This window comes from Eurosta solidaginis, chromosome 3, assembly GCF_040869045.1.
Source record: "Eurosta solidaginis isolate ZX-2024a chromosome 3, ASM4086904v1, whole genome shotgun sequence".
Lineage (NCBI taxonomy): Eukaryota > Metazoa > Arthropoda > Insecta > Diptera > Tephritidae > Eurosta > Eurosta solidaginis.
Window position 1 is genome coordinate 128722492 of NC_090321.1, and position 13536 is coordinate 128736027.

A 13536-nucleotide genomic window follows, 5' to 3' on the forward strand; every position below is an offset into this window, starting at 1 on the left:
GCACAAATGTACATTTCTCTGAAACGGATCGTTCGATTCATGGCGCCGTTTGTTTCATTCTTTTCGTTTTACGCGTAGTGGAGTACGGTGCTTGGGATCATGGCGAACAAATAGTAAGTAAAATTTATTACATGATAATTTAATATATTCTTTTTGATAATTAATTAATTTTTTCTTTCATTTCAGGTTACTGGCATGGATGGTGGTGACGGTCCTGTACGTTGGCCTGGGCACCAGGATTGATTGGGTTTTCCTCGTTTTTTTGTTTTTTAGGTTACCGGCATTGCAAAGGGGTGCTCCAACTGCGGCGTCGGCCGCGCCGTCAGTTGTCACACCTTTGCGATGCCCATTGATGCAGGCACTAATGGATTTTCTCTTTGCAGGTTTTGGTGCGGAACATCCTGGCCTGAGGCGTAAGTCCACCAGCAAAAACAACCACAAACCTTTTGTATTAAATTTGTTATACAACGAATGAGAACGGTTTGTGGGCGATTCTGTAGTAGCTTCGCTATTTTCGAATAATTTTTAGTTGAGAGGAAAAGAATATAACATCAACTAAACTTTTTGAAAAAATCATGAAGTAGATATAAATAATTTGAAATTTTCTGCGAATTTTCATCAATAGCTGGTGGATACACGCAATTTGTTGATTTGTGAACAAGGCATTATATCTTCGTTACTGACGAGTACGCTATTTTTTTTTTTTCACCCAGCCAACATGGCGGACGACGAACAATTTTCGCTGTGTTGGAATAATTTTAATAGCAATTTATCGGCTGGATTTCATGAGTCGCTATGTCGTGGCGACTTGGTGGATGTCACGCTAACGGCAGAGGGGCAATTCGTTAAAGCGCACCGATTGGTATTATCAGTTTGTTTGCCCTATTTTCGGAAAATGTTTACCCAAATGCCGGCGAACCAACATGATTTTGTCTTTCTGAAGGATGTAAGTCATTCGGATTTGAAAGATCTAATACAATTTATGTATTGTGGTGAAGTAAATGTAATCAAGAAGCCCTACCAGCGTTCATCAGTACAGCAGAGGCTTTACAAATAAAGGGATTAACTGATAGCGATCCACCACCCTCGCAATCACCAGCTGAGCCATCGACACTCACACCACAAATTCAACCAATTTCTTCACCGCGCGTCCGTCAACGAACATCAACCTCTCGCTCATTTAAAATTGAATCAGTTGATGATTCGGGAAATGATAATAAACAGACTCCGATTGTTATACAAACGAATGCAGACATTGTCCGGCGTTTAATGGTATTCGTTGTGGCATTAATGGAGGAATCCACATCACCTTTTGCCAGTGCCTTCCCCGTACTACCTAACAATGTTGCGGGTAAACAAAAATTGGCTAATTTGTGTACGGTCGACCCCACCAACCATTCTGCTACGCTGCTACCAGGCGAGATTGCCTTCGAAAATATTTAGTTGGATATGCCATATCAAAGGTATTTCTCGATGACACGGGTCATCACTCCCTCCTTCCCTTGGTTCCGCTAGCCCCCGGTGTATCTGCCGATTTTCTCGCATTCACGGAAATGGTCAAAAAGTGCGCTTTGAAAGAGGGGAGACATTTTCAAATGTCAGCAGTTCTTGGGAATATTCTGCGCTCGCTTTAATTGATTCACTCTTTCTGAAGCTCGGAAATTATTTTCACAAGTTTAAGTGAATTACGATAAAAATGAGAACCTTAAAAGTCTCTGACAGCTAACGTGTCGAGTGACGAATTTTTGCAATAAAGGTCGTGAGAAATTTGCTTACGCTTTTTATTGGTGCGAAACATCACCGACCAAGGGCGGTGCTCATACTTACCTTGTATGTTTGTATGTAGCCCCTCGCAAGCACAGCTGCCGTTCGTCGGACATAATGGATTTGGATTTTATTAATTTGAATAGGCTATCCGATACAGAAATAGCGGCGCATATGCGAAAATTGAATTATGAGAAATTCAAATCGTTGGTGCGCATGCATCTTTCCTTCGAGCTAGATTTAAACACGGATGACTGTGATTTACCATGTCATGAAATCGAATATGAAGAGGAAGGCAAGCTGAAGAAATGGAGTCGTTTGCCTAAAAGGCAAAAACATGCCGCTGCAACGGGCTGTGCGAGCTCATCATCGAAAGGGTCAATAAGCGCAGACGATAGTCCTGTTGAAACACTGCATCAACAAATTAATGCCGGGTTTTTGATGCACCTAGAGGAAATAAAGCATTTTAATGCAAGAAAAAAATCTCATACAGGAGGGCCTATTTCGGAAGACGGGATCGGCTTCTAGGCAAAACGGGCTACGGCAACATATACAAAATGACAAACCACTCGATTTGGAAGGTGGTGGCTATTCGGCACACGATTGTGCACTGGATTTAAAAGTTATCTAGCCGATTTGTCGGAGCCATTTCTTACCAACGCACACTATTCAGCGCATCAGCAAATAGCACCACTTTGCCTAGGCTCCGGCTCTTGCAGTAGCAGCAGTACAGGGACGTTAACACGTCCTCCAAATCCGGAACGTAGCAAACGTGAACAACCCTTACTTAGTTCAGTCCAATTGGTAATGTTGTTGTTGCCTGACGATAATCGACAATTACTAACATATCATTGAAATTTTGCATGCTGTAGCTGCGTATGAAATAGAATGACACCAGAAAATTTAGCTACCATATTCGCACCACATCTTATGAAGGAATAGGAGGACCGGATACCAGCGGAAAAAGGTACGAGTTCACAATCAGAAAGCACCAAGAGTTCCGTCCCTTTGAAGTAGGATATGTTATGAGGAATTAAAGGTATGACTTATAATATAGTGTACATATAAAGAAGTTTGTGCCATAATATGAGCATTACAAATCCCCTATTAGATGGTTGTGTCGGTAATATAAACAAATCCAAAAACAGGCAAAATATTGGTAATATAGCAATGGACGGAGGCCAATATGATGGAAAGGTAGATGCTAACGTCTGTTGCATGACTTATGCGTACACGAGCCGCATCGATTGGATACTGATGAGTTGGATTGACGGTGAGTAATTTTTTTTGTGTTTATTTTTCCTTTTGGAGTGTGGCTTTAGAATTTGGCCAGTAAGAATGCGAAATATTGTTCATAAAAAAGTTGGTTGGAAATGGTTCAGCGAAAGGGATTCTCGTCACTAGATAGTGAAGGCAGGCTAATTTAGTTGTCGTAAAAAAAGGGAACTGCAGCACAACTTCGTGTTTGGTTGCAACCGGAAATAGGATGACCATATCAGCAGTTCTCCCGCTTTTAAGCAATGCCTTACGAGGATATCCTAGGCCCCTTACTTAAACCGCTGACGGTTTACGACGCACTCTTAACCTATTGAACCCATCTGATTTGAAGCTTTGTGTGCCATTTTTACGCCACTCATTGCCAAATCTACCACAACCCAGTTCTCTTTGTTTAATAATAGATTTTATGTAACGCAATTTTGCTTGCTGTTGTGTCATGAGAGAATTGTATTTGCAAAAATTTATCACACGAAACAATGAATCAAATCTAATTTATAAATAGAGTAAAGAGATGATGGGCGCGTATAGTACACAAAGCTATGCCGGAAATTGCACTTTGGAAACTTTTGTTCAAAATTTAGCTCTTTGAAAATACAAATTTAGACGTTTTTAAATCTTTAGTTACTGGTCTAATATATTTTTACTAGTCAGAATATAAATTTAACTGTTTCTGTTAACGAGTTCAAAATCCAATTTAATTTCTTTAAAAAGATTTGTGCAGATATGAGTCCTGTAAGAGTCATAAATGACTCATATGTCGCATAAGCATATCAGGCGAATATCGCGCATAGAAAAACTATTTTTGATCTGCTAAATGTTAAAAGTAAACGCTCCGATTCAGGCATGTTATATCATGGTGCCAATTATTTGATAGGAGACTTTTCTTTTAACTCACATATGACTCCAGCAATTTTTAAAATATGTGTTTCTGCTTTTTGTAATAACCTTTTGTAATTATGTGGAATTTCATAAATGTTATATGTATCCCCTATAATTTCTAAGCTATTTTTCAAGTTTTCTAAAAAAGAAGTTTGAATTTAGTCCCCGTATACTGTGAATTCTTCATATTTAGTCATGTTTTGAAGCAAAATTAGAGCAAGTAACGGTTCAATTACGACAAGATTTTTTGTACATAAGGCCATGCTAAATCATCTAATTAGGATAAGACGCGATCAATTCCTTTTACGAGTAAAATGCCGTTCTTGACCTTCTAAATTTGGATACATAAATAACGGAAGTATTTATTTATAAGGAGTTCTGTGGCAGACCGTGAGTCTGCATTAGGGCTCTGGTGTCCTCGCTCGGGGTGAGCGAGTGAATTTAGGGTTTGACTCCAGCAAATTTTTTGAAAGTTTAAAATTTTAATGGGCCGGAGCATGCCTCCGTTTTCTGTGGCAGATCGGTTCGCCCTTCTGCGGTCGGCTTCTCTGTTGTCCTCGTTATGGGATAACGAGTGAATTGGGGTTGGTTCTTGAAAATTGTATATAAAATAGGCCGAAGGCCTTTATGTTCTTTGGCAGATAGCGGGTCTGCATTAGGTTATTGGTTGGCCTCGTTCCGGGTGAACGAGGGCTGGGGTTGATTTTTGGAAAATGTAAAGACGAGGTTGATTTTTATTGATTTTTTTTTTAAAGGAGGTATGTGGAAGAACGGAGGGATTGTTAAGAGGAGCTCGTAGTCCTCTCACAGTCTGTCTCCATGGGAAGAAGGATCAGTTTGATCAAAGGTCGTCTGACTTGACCCTTCTCGGTTATGAGGTCGACTACACGTACTCGGTTATCTTCGCCGGGGTGTACGTTGACGACTCTACCTAACCTCCATTCGTTGGGAGATAAATTGTCCTCTTTGAGGACAGCGAGATCTCCCACTTTTATATTTTCCTTGGGATTGCTTCCACTTCACTCGTTTTTGGAGTTCGGATAAACATTCGGTTTTCCATCGCCGGTAGAAGGTTTGATGGAGGGCCTTGAGCTTCTGCCATCTATTTAGCATGGAGGCAGGGCTTTCGTTCGCATTCGGTTCTGGCGGCGCCAGAAGATGGCTGCCGGTGAGGAAATGTCCTGGGGTTAGTGGCTCCAGGTCCGTTGGGTCATTGGACGCCGGGCTGAGAGGCCGTGAATTTAGGCATGCCTCGATCCGGCACAGAAGGGTTTGGAACTCCTCCATGGTATATTTATGTAGAGAAGCGACCTTTTTGAAGTGGCTTTTGAAGCTCTTCACTCCCGCTTCCCACAGGCCGCCCATATGCGGAGCGCCGGCGGGAATAAAATGCCAAGTTAATGCTTGATGGCTATACTTGGAGACTGTTTTGTCTCGGCTTTCTGCCAGGAAGGCTTTGAATTCCGATCGTAGAGATCGGGAAGCTCCGACAAAGTTCGTACCATTGTCGGAGTAGATGTTTTTTGGACATCCTCTTCTCGCGATAAAACGCGAAAAGGCTGCGAGGAAGCATGGGGTGCTCAGGTCACTAGTGGCCTCTAGGTGGATGGCCTTAGTGGAGAAACAAACAAATAGGCATACGTAGCCTTTGGACAGTCGACATCCCCTACCGCGGTAGCTTTTTATGTCGAAAGGCCCCGCGAAATCTACCCCGGTATTGGTGAACGCGCGAGTAAAAGTAGTACGTTCGCAGGGAAGGGTACCCATAAGTTGGGACTGCGCCTGCTTCCTGTGAATAATGCAGGTTTTGCAATTGTGGATGATGGCTCTGATCATTGTCTTGACATTCGGAATCCAATACTGGGTTCGAATAAGGCGGAGCATAAGTTGGTTCTCGCCATGAAGGGAATCATGATGAATCATCATGACTGCAAGGCGAGACAGCCTGCAATTGTAAGGCAAGATGATCGGATGACGCTCGTCGTACGACATGTCTTTTGAGGCCCCTAGACGCCCCCCTGTTCTGATAATATCATCTTTGTCGATGTATGGGTTGAGTGACAGGATTTCACTTTTCCGATCAATAGGTTCCCTATTTTTTAATTGCAAGTATTCTGTACCGTAGGATATTTTCTGACATACTTTTATTAGTGCTTGAGTCGTTGCTTTAATCTCATCGGCTGAGATTGTGCTCGACTTTTCGTGGCATACCGTTTTTGTTTTAGGATGCGTTCTTTTTATAAATCTCCTAACGTAGGATAGGACTCTCAAAGCTCGTGGCAAATCTGAAAATCGTTCTAGAGTATCTGTATGATCTACCCTTGTCGTGGCATACGATTGTGCCCTCTTTTCCTCAACGGACGTGTTGTAATCGGCATCTTGTGCTTGCCAGTGAGAATTGTCTTCTTGTAGCCAAGAAGGACCCTGCCACCACAACGAATTGTTGACCAAATCTGACGCTAGTTGTCCTCTGCTCTCTAAATCCGCTGGGTTAGATTCCGAGTCAACGTGAAGCCAGTCCTTGTTACCGACCATATCGAGGATCTTGGTGATTCGATGGGCGACGAAGGTTGACCAAGTACAGGGCGGCTTGCGTATCCATGCGAGTACGATGGTTGAATCCGTCCAGAGGTGAACTTTTACTGGTCCCAAATGAATATTTCGGGATATTGATTCCATAATTTCTGCGAGAAGCATGGCGCCGCAGAGTTCTAAACGTGGTAGCGAGATGGTTTTCACTGGAGCTACTCTGGTCTTTGCTAAGAGTAAGTGTATGAAAACTTAATCGTCTCTTTTTACGCGCATATATATCGCTGCAGCATATGCTTTCTCGGAAGCGTCACAGAAACCGTGGATTTCTATTTCGCCTTCCGGGGAAAAATTTACCCACCGCGGTATCCGTATGTTATCTATTTCGCCATAGTGTTGGGTGAAGGTTTTCCACCGTTGTAATGTATTTGGTGAGACAGGCTCATCCCATCCGGTGCCTTCTAACCAAATATTCTGCATTAATATTTTCGCCACTATGACCATTGGGGCGAGCCACCCTAATGGGTCGAACAGCTTGGCGATGGCTGACAATATTTCTCGCTTAGTTAGTTTTTCTGGATCCTCCAGTGGTCCTGCTTTAAAATAAAAGAGATCGGAGTGCGCATTCCATCTTATGCCCAATGCCTTCACGGTGCTGGTGTCTTCGAACGCCAGAAAGTCTTCGCTTAGTCGATCAGTTTTCGGGATGCCTTTTAGAACTGCCTCCGAGTTTGATGTCCATTTCCGAAGTGGAAAACCAGCTGACTGTAGTACCTGTCGTATTTCATCCCTGGCCTTAATGGTCGATGCAGCGGTGTGTCCTCCTGCTAATACGTCGTCTACATACATGCATTCTCGCAGGATGCTCGATGCTGTTGGATGGGAATTTTCAACATCGTCAGCTAGCTGTAGAAGCGTTCTGATGGCCAGGTATGGAGCGCAGTTAACTCCGAACGTTACAGTCTTTAACTCGTAGAGGCCTATTGGTTCACTAATGTCTTTTCGGAAAACAATCCTCTGAAATTTGGTATGGTTGGCATCCATCCAAATTTGCCTATACATTTTTTCTATATAGCTATTGAAGACATATCGATAGAGTCTCCAACGCAGAATAAGAATTGGGAGATCTGCTTGTAGTATTGGACCAGGTAGGAGAATGTCGTTTAGACTGGTGCCATTAGCCGTGGGGCTTGAGGCATTGAAAACGACTCGGACTTTCGTCGTTATACTTTCTGCTTTGACAACGGCGTGGTGTGGCAGAAAGTAATTATTTGTTTCATCTGCTGCGACGACACTGCTGATTTTTTCCATATGTCCGAGAGTCTCGTTTTCTGAGAGTACCCTAATATATTCTTTCCCTAAGTCCGGATTTTTTATTAACCGGGACTCGTTTCGATAATATTGTGAGAATGCGCGCTTAAGGGATCCTCCTAAACTCAGCTCTTCTGAGTAGCCTTGCTTGAATGGGAGGGATACTATATACCTCCCATCTTCGTTTCTTCTTGTTGTTTCTTTATACAGCTGTTCGCAATATGTGTCATCTGCATTAATGCTTTTGCCTTTTGGCAAATTTTCTAACTCCCAGAAAGCTTTTAGTTGGTTGTCCAGCGCGACTTCGTTGTAAAACGACACTATGTTCTTTGTTGGATTCGGTGCTTCAATACGACCGGTTAGTATCCAACCGAACACTGTCTCTTGGGCCAGTAGTGTATTAAGTATATCCTTTTTTAGACCGCTTAGTATAATTTGGGGATATATATCGCCACCAAGTATGAGGTCTACATCTTCATTGACGTAGAACCTCTTCTCTTCCAAAAACTAAGTCTGGGAACCCCTGCATCGTCATTGTTTCGATATGGCAGGATGGCAGATTCCCAGTTAGTTTGGCTAAAATTAGAACAGGAGTAGTCAAGCTAAAGCAGGGGTCCACTGGTGAACGTAGCTCGATGGTGGATGCCTCTTTAACTTGAGCAGATACTGCGTTGGTGATGCCTGAAAATTGGGCATGCATTTTCCTTGCCGGTAAATTGATTCTGCGTTTTAGTCTTTCTGTCATGAAAGAGCATTCAGACCCTGAATCAATTAATGCCCGCGCGGAGAAGTCGGTACCATTATGATGAATGTGTACGCGAGCAGTTCCTAATAGCACGCCTGTGCTGGAATTAGCATGACAGGATTTTACATTCTGGTTCGCAGAAGAATTTGGTTGCCCCGATTCCTGTCTTCTTTGTGCTTGTGCTGAAATCGACAGGATATTATCGCGTCTTTGAATGGATTGCGCCTCGTAGGTTGCTGAACTGTATCCGCATGCAGGAGCGTGTGGTGACGAGAGTGGCATTTGGCACAGTTGTACGAACTGGTGCACCTCGTCACTGTGTGTCCTGGGGATAAGCAGTTCAGGCATCCCCCCGTGGATTTGATGAAGTTGATTCTCTCCACTGGGGTCAGATCACAGAATCGGGGACAGTTCCGTAACCTATGTTCCGCTTTGCACATTTTACAAAAAACCCTTGATGTCGATTTTGATACCTTCGTTTGGAAGGCACCAAGCCTTTTTATGGGGGTTTCGGTTGGATGCCGAGTATTTGATGGCTTTTGGCCCTTTTGGGCGTTAGTGCCAGTGAAGCTAGACACTGTTTCCAGTGTCTGAAACCTATTTGTCCATATCTTCCCATTTAGATATGTCCATTTTATGGTCTATGCTTTGTTCCCATAGAGCCAGGGTACTTTCCGGTAACTTTGTCGAACACAAATAAGTTAGTATTGCATCCCAATTGGATGTGTCGATTTTGTGACACTTGAGGGACGATAGGCAATTGTTTATATCGCTATGTAATTTCTTTAACGCGCTCCCACACTCACTCTCTACCTTCTTTAAATTAAAAAGAATTTGTAATTGCGTGTTGACTAATATACGCTTGTTTTCATATATTTCGCAGAGGTTTTTCCAGGCCATATCGAACCCATCATTTGTTAGAGGGCATTTTTTTACAATATCCTTGGCCTCGCCCTGTGTTGTTCAGATGGAACAGTTTTTCCACCCCCTGTAGGTCGGAATTATTTATGTATATGGCCGTAAACAGGTCGCGAAAGGTTGGCCATGATAAATAGTCACCTTTGAAAATCTCCGTGTCGCAAGGAGGGAGGCGGATCTTATGCCCGCGAGGTGCGGCTGGGGTTGCTTGCTCAGAGATAGCGCTGTTTTCTACTTTTTTAAATTTCTCTGCCTCAGCAGATATTGTGGATAAGCATCGCATATATATTGCGTAGGTAGACATATGTTTTTTCCGGATGGCCAACACATCATTTGCGTCGACATCTTCTGATCCCATCAGTGAGTCAAACACAGACTTAACCTTCTTCCATAAGGCGCGCAACTCTTCTTGCTGTATCGCAAGAGTGTGCTTATTATGACTTTCCTCTGGAATAAGGCTGTACTGCTGTTCAAACTCTGAGATTAACTCAGCTGATCGGATATAATTTTCCATTTTCTCAACAAATTATCCCTACCAAACTAAAAACAAATTAATCCTTTTAACAAAAAATGGAGACGATGTTTTAAAAGATCGCTTTTATTTATTTAGGTAGGTCAGACTTGGCAGACTCGTCTGATTTTTTAGGACAAACAAAATTTTCAAAGATCTACTCGCCACCCAAACGTATATGTATTTATGTGTATGTATACTGACTTTGTGTTAATTCCGGTGTCCTAGTAGATTGTGCGCGATTTATGTGGTTTGGGTCAGACTTGGCCGAATCGTCTGATTTTTCCCAGGGAAGAATAAAACACCCGTGTGGCTTACTCGCCACCCGTACGCAAATTTATATATGTATGTATGTATGGTTGTATGTGTTAATTTATTTTTAAGGGGTTGTGGCTCAGATAAGGAGCAAAGTGCAGAGTTCGCGATATAATAAAACGTCTCAACCTAGTGAAAATTACCAGTGCCAAAATTTGTGAAACTAAATTATTGTGTTCGTGAATGGATATACGTGCAGAGTCACTGTAGTTGCTTTCAATAAAATCTTTGGTGCTTTTCAAAAAGTGGGGTTATGGTACACTTGTGTATCAAATTGCCGTGGTCGTGGGATACTCCGGTTCGACGCACGGTAGGGGGAAAGCAATTGCACAAAACAAAAATTGAGGCATTATATCGCACAGACTGGTCACTGATAACTTTCACTTTCCACTGTTTAGTGGTTCGGAACACTCGCGGCACTTTTAAAATAAAAAAACTAACCACAAACTAACCAAAAAAAAGGTGGCAAGAAATATATACACTTACGTACGTAGCTGCGTGAAGTTTGTAGTGATTTGTATTGCACGAGTATACCAATTGTTGTGTATATGTGGACGATGTAAAGTACCACCAGTAATGTATCTCCAGATAATTTTTTTTCAAAATTGTTACCGCGTATCACCAAAAAACTGCAGCAATACCACCAAGAGTGTATATCACCAATAAAAATGTTGAGTCTATCACCACGAAATAAAAACTGGTATCACCTCTTTCCGCTTAATTTGGAAGGCGCGTATCTCCAAGATTATCCCAAAATATCACCAAAAAATGCGTAAAATTTAATGGATGTGGACTGTATCTTTGTATTGGCGTTGGTTCCTTTTTCGGGGAGAAGGACCATGTACAATTGTGGTGCCTCCACACCGTTACCGAGTTTGCGAAACACCACAATTGTACAGTATGGTTCCATAAATTCGGAACTATTGCGCCAAATAAACCCTAACGAGGCATATGCCTAAGGTATGACATAATTCAAATGTTCAGTAAATGTTAAATTTGAGTCAAATACAACACCAAGGTCTTTGATTTTATTACTGGATCTTAGGACAGTATCAGAAATAGAATACGAAATCTGAAGAGGTGACCTAATTTTACAGAAGGTAACCGAACAACATTTATCAATATTAATATATAGTTTATTACGAAGGCACCATTCAATGTTTCAAAATCAGAGAAAGTTTTTATCTTTTTGAATAACATTAAGTCATCGGCATAAAGCAGCTGTTCACACTTTGTAAATCATTTTGAACAATCATTGATGAAAATGACAAAAAAATAGAGGACCAAGAATACTTCCTTGAGGAACCCCAGAGGCTGCTCTATATGAGAATGATTTTACACCATCAACAACCACAAAGTTAACCCTATTTGTTAGGTATGATTTCACCCAGGCCAAAAATGATGAGTGAAATCCAAATAACTGTAGTTTGTGTATTAATAAGGTATGAGATAATCTATCAAATGCTTTAGATAGATCCCTCTAAATGGAATCGACTTGCAGACCATCTGAAAACGCTGAGATGCAGTAATTGGAAAAAACAGCTAGATTAGTAACTGTATATCGACCTGGTATAAAACCATGTTCGGTCAGCGAAATTTATGGTTTGATAGCAAATGATAGCTTTGAGCTAATGATCTTTTCGAACAATTTGGCAGTATTAGTTATTTTAGAAATTGATCGATAGTTCGATGAATAATTTTTACTTCCAGATTAAAAACTGGAATTACCGATGTAACTTTCCACTCATCCAAAAAGTTTCCTGACTCAGGGACAAATTAAATAGGAATAGTATTGGTTCCACCAAAGATGAAATGCATTGCTTGAGAAAGAATGAAGATAATTGATGCACATCTACTTGCTTAGAACACGTTAACACTAGAGAACCAAAGTCAAGCGAGGATGGAATAAACTGAACACTCGAGACATCATCCAGTATGCCGTCATCAACAAAATTAGATCTAAAAATTCGGCAAACAAATTTGCACTTTCAAAAAAAGTATTTGATTTCTTATCATTGTAAGATATTGAAGCCGGAATAATCGAATACGAACGTTTAGAGTTAATAAAACTCCAAAATGCCTTGGGATTGGATTTAATATTACTTTCGAATCCTACTAAATAATTTTTATAAAGAAATTGGTTTAGACAGTTATACTCCACCATATGTTTCTCATACATTATTTTATGTTGGAAATTACCAGAATTTTTATAAAGCTTGTGGAATTTACTCCGTAGATTCTTAAGCTTTTTTAATCGTCTATTATGCCATGGAAGTTTATAAACACCTCGTGGAAAACGGGGAATACTTTCGATAGATATTTTAGCAATTTTACTTGTAAATGTATAAAAATATTGAGTAAGACTACGATCCGAGAATACGGTTAACCGTTCCTCAGATAGAATAAGATTATTAATTAGATTGAAATCACAACGCGAATAATTAAATTTAGGAGTAGTATCTCCGCGCTGGCTAGGATATTTGTAAAATTCTAGTTCCATAACATGTGGAATATGGTGCTTATCAGTGGCAGATATGTGATCCAGAGACTTATGTATATTAAATTTTAAATCAGGACTAATAAAGATTAAGTCCAAAATTATATTAAGGTCATTCGCGAAATGATTTATTTGCATAAGTTGTAGACTAAATAAACCATCAATAAAATATATTTCACTCGCACTGTTTACATTACTAGGAATGAGCGTATTAACATCTATATGATTAGACCACACTAATCTGTTTAATTTAAAATCACCCAGTACACCCAATTGGGCATTTAAATTAGGCATATTTAAATTTAGGATATTATCTACATGATCAAAATATAAACTATCAGTACTATTAGTTGGAATATAAGACACACAGATGAAAAGTAGGTCATCCTCACTAGAAATAGAAACACAAAGTTATTCAATTAAGGGAGCAGTTTTTTAGCGCTACTTCAATTGCACGTAAATCGGAATTCACTGTAACTAAAGCACCTCCTCCAGGCGTAGTATTCTAGGACACACCACCTCGGTCTCTTCGAAAAACAGTATAAAGGTTTCTACCAAAAAATTCTTCATTGCAGAAGTCATGATTAAGCCAAGTCTCAACTAGCACAAAGATGTCGAAAACACATTGAGATGTAGCAGCAAACAACGAATTTGCCTTTGTCCGCATTCCAGACATGTCTTGGTGTTAAACTTTAAGGCTTTGAATTGAACACATATTACGCAATTTTTTAATAGGCCTAGTGTCATCCGCATCTACTAAGCCGACGGAGTTTCGCCCGCCTTCTGAAA

The 13536-nt window shown here is 40.8% G+C and overlaps 1 protein-coding gene and 2 pseudogenes across 7 annotated transcripts in view; 2 read left to right on the forward strand and 1 right to left on the reverse strand.

Annotated features, from left to right (window-relative positions):
* LOC137244275 (synaptic vesicle 2-related protein) overlaps positions 1–13536 on the reverse strand; it is a 2198928-nt gene that overhangs the window by 229757 nt on the left and 1955635 nt on the right. The window lies entirely within an intron of this gene.
* On the forward strand, positions 704–1443 carry LOC137247324 (modifier of mdg4-like; annotated as a pseudogene).
* On the forward strand, positions 1882–2706 carry LOC137247325 (rho GTPase-activating protein 19-like; annotated as a pseudogene).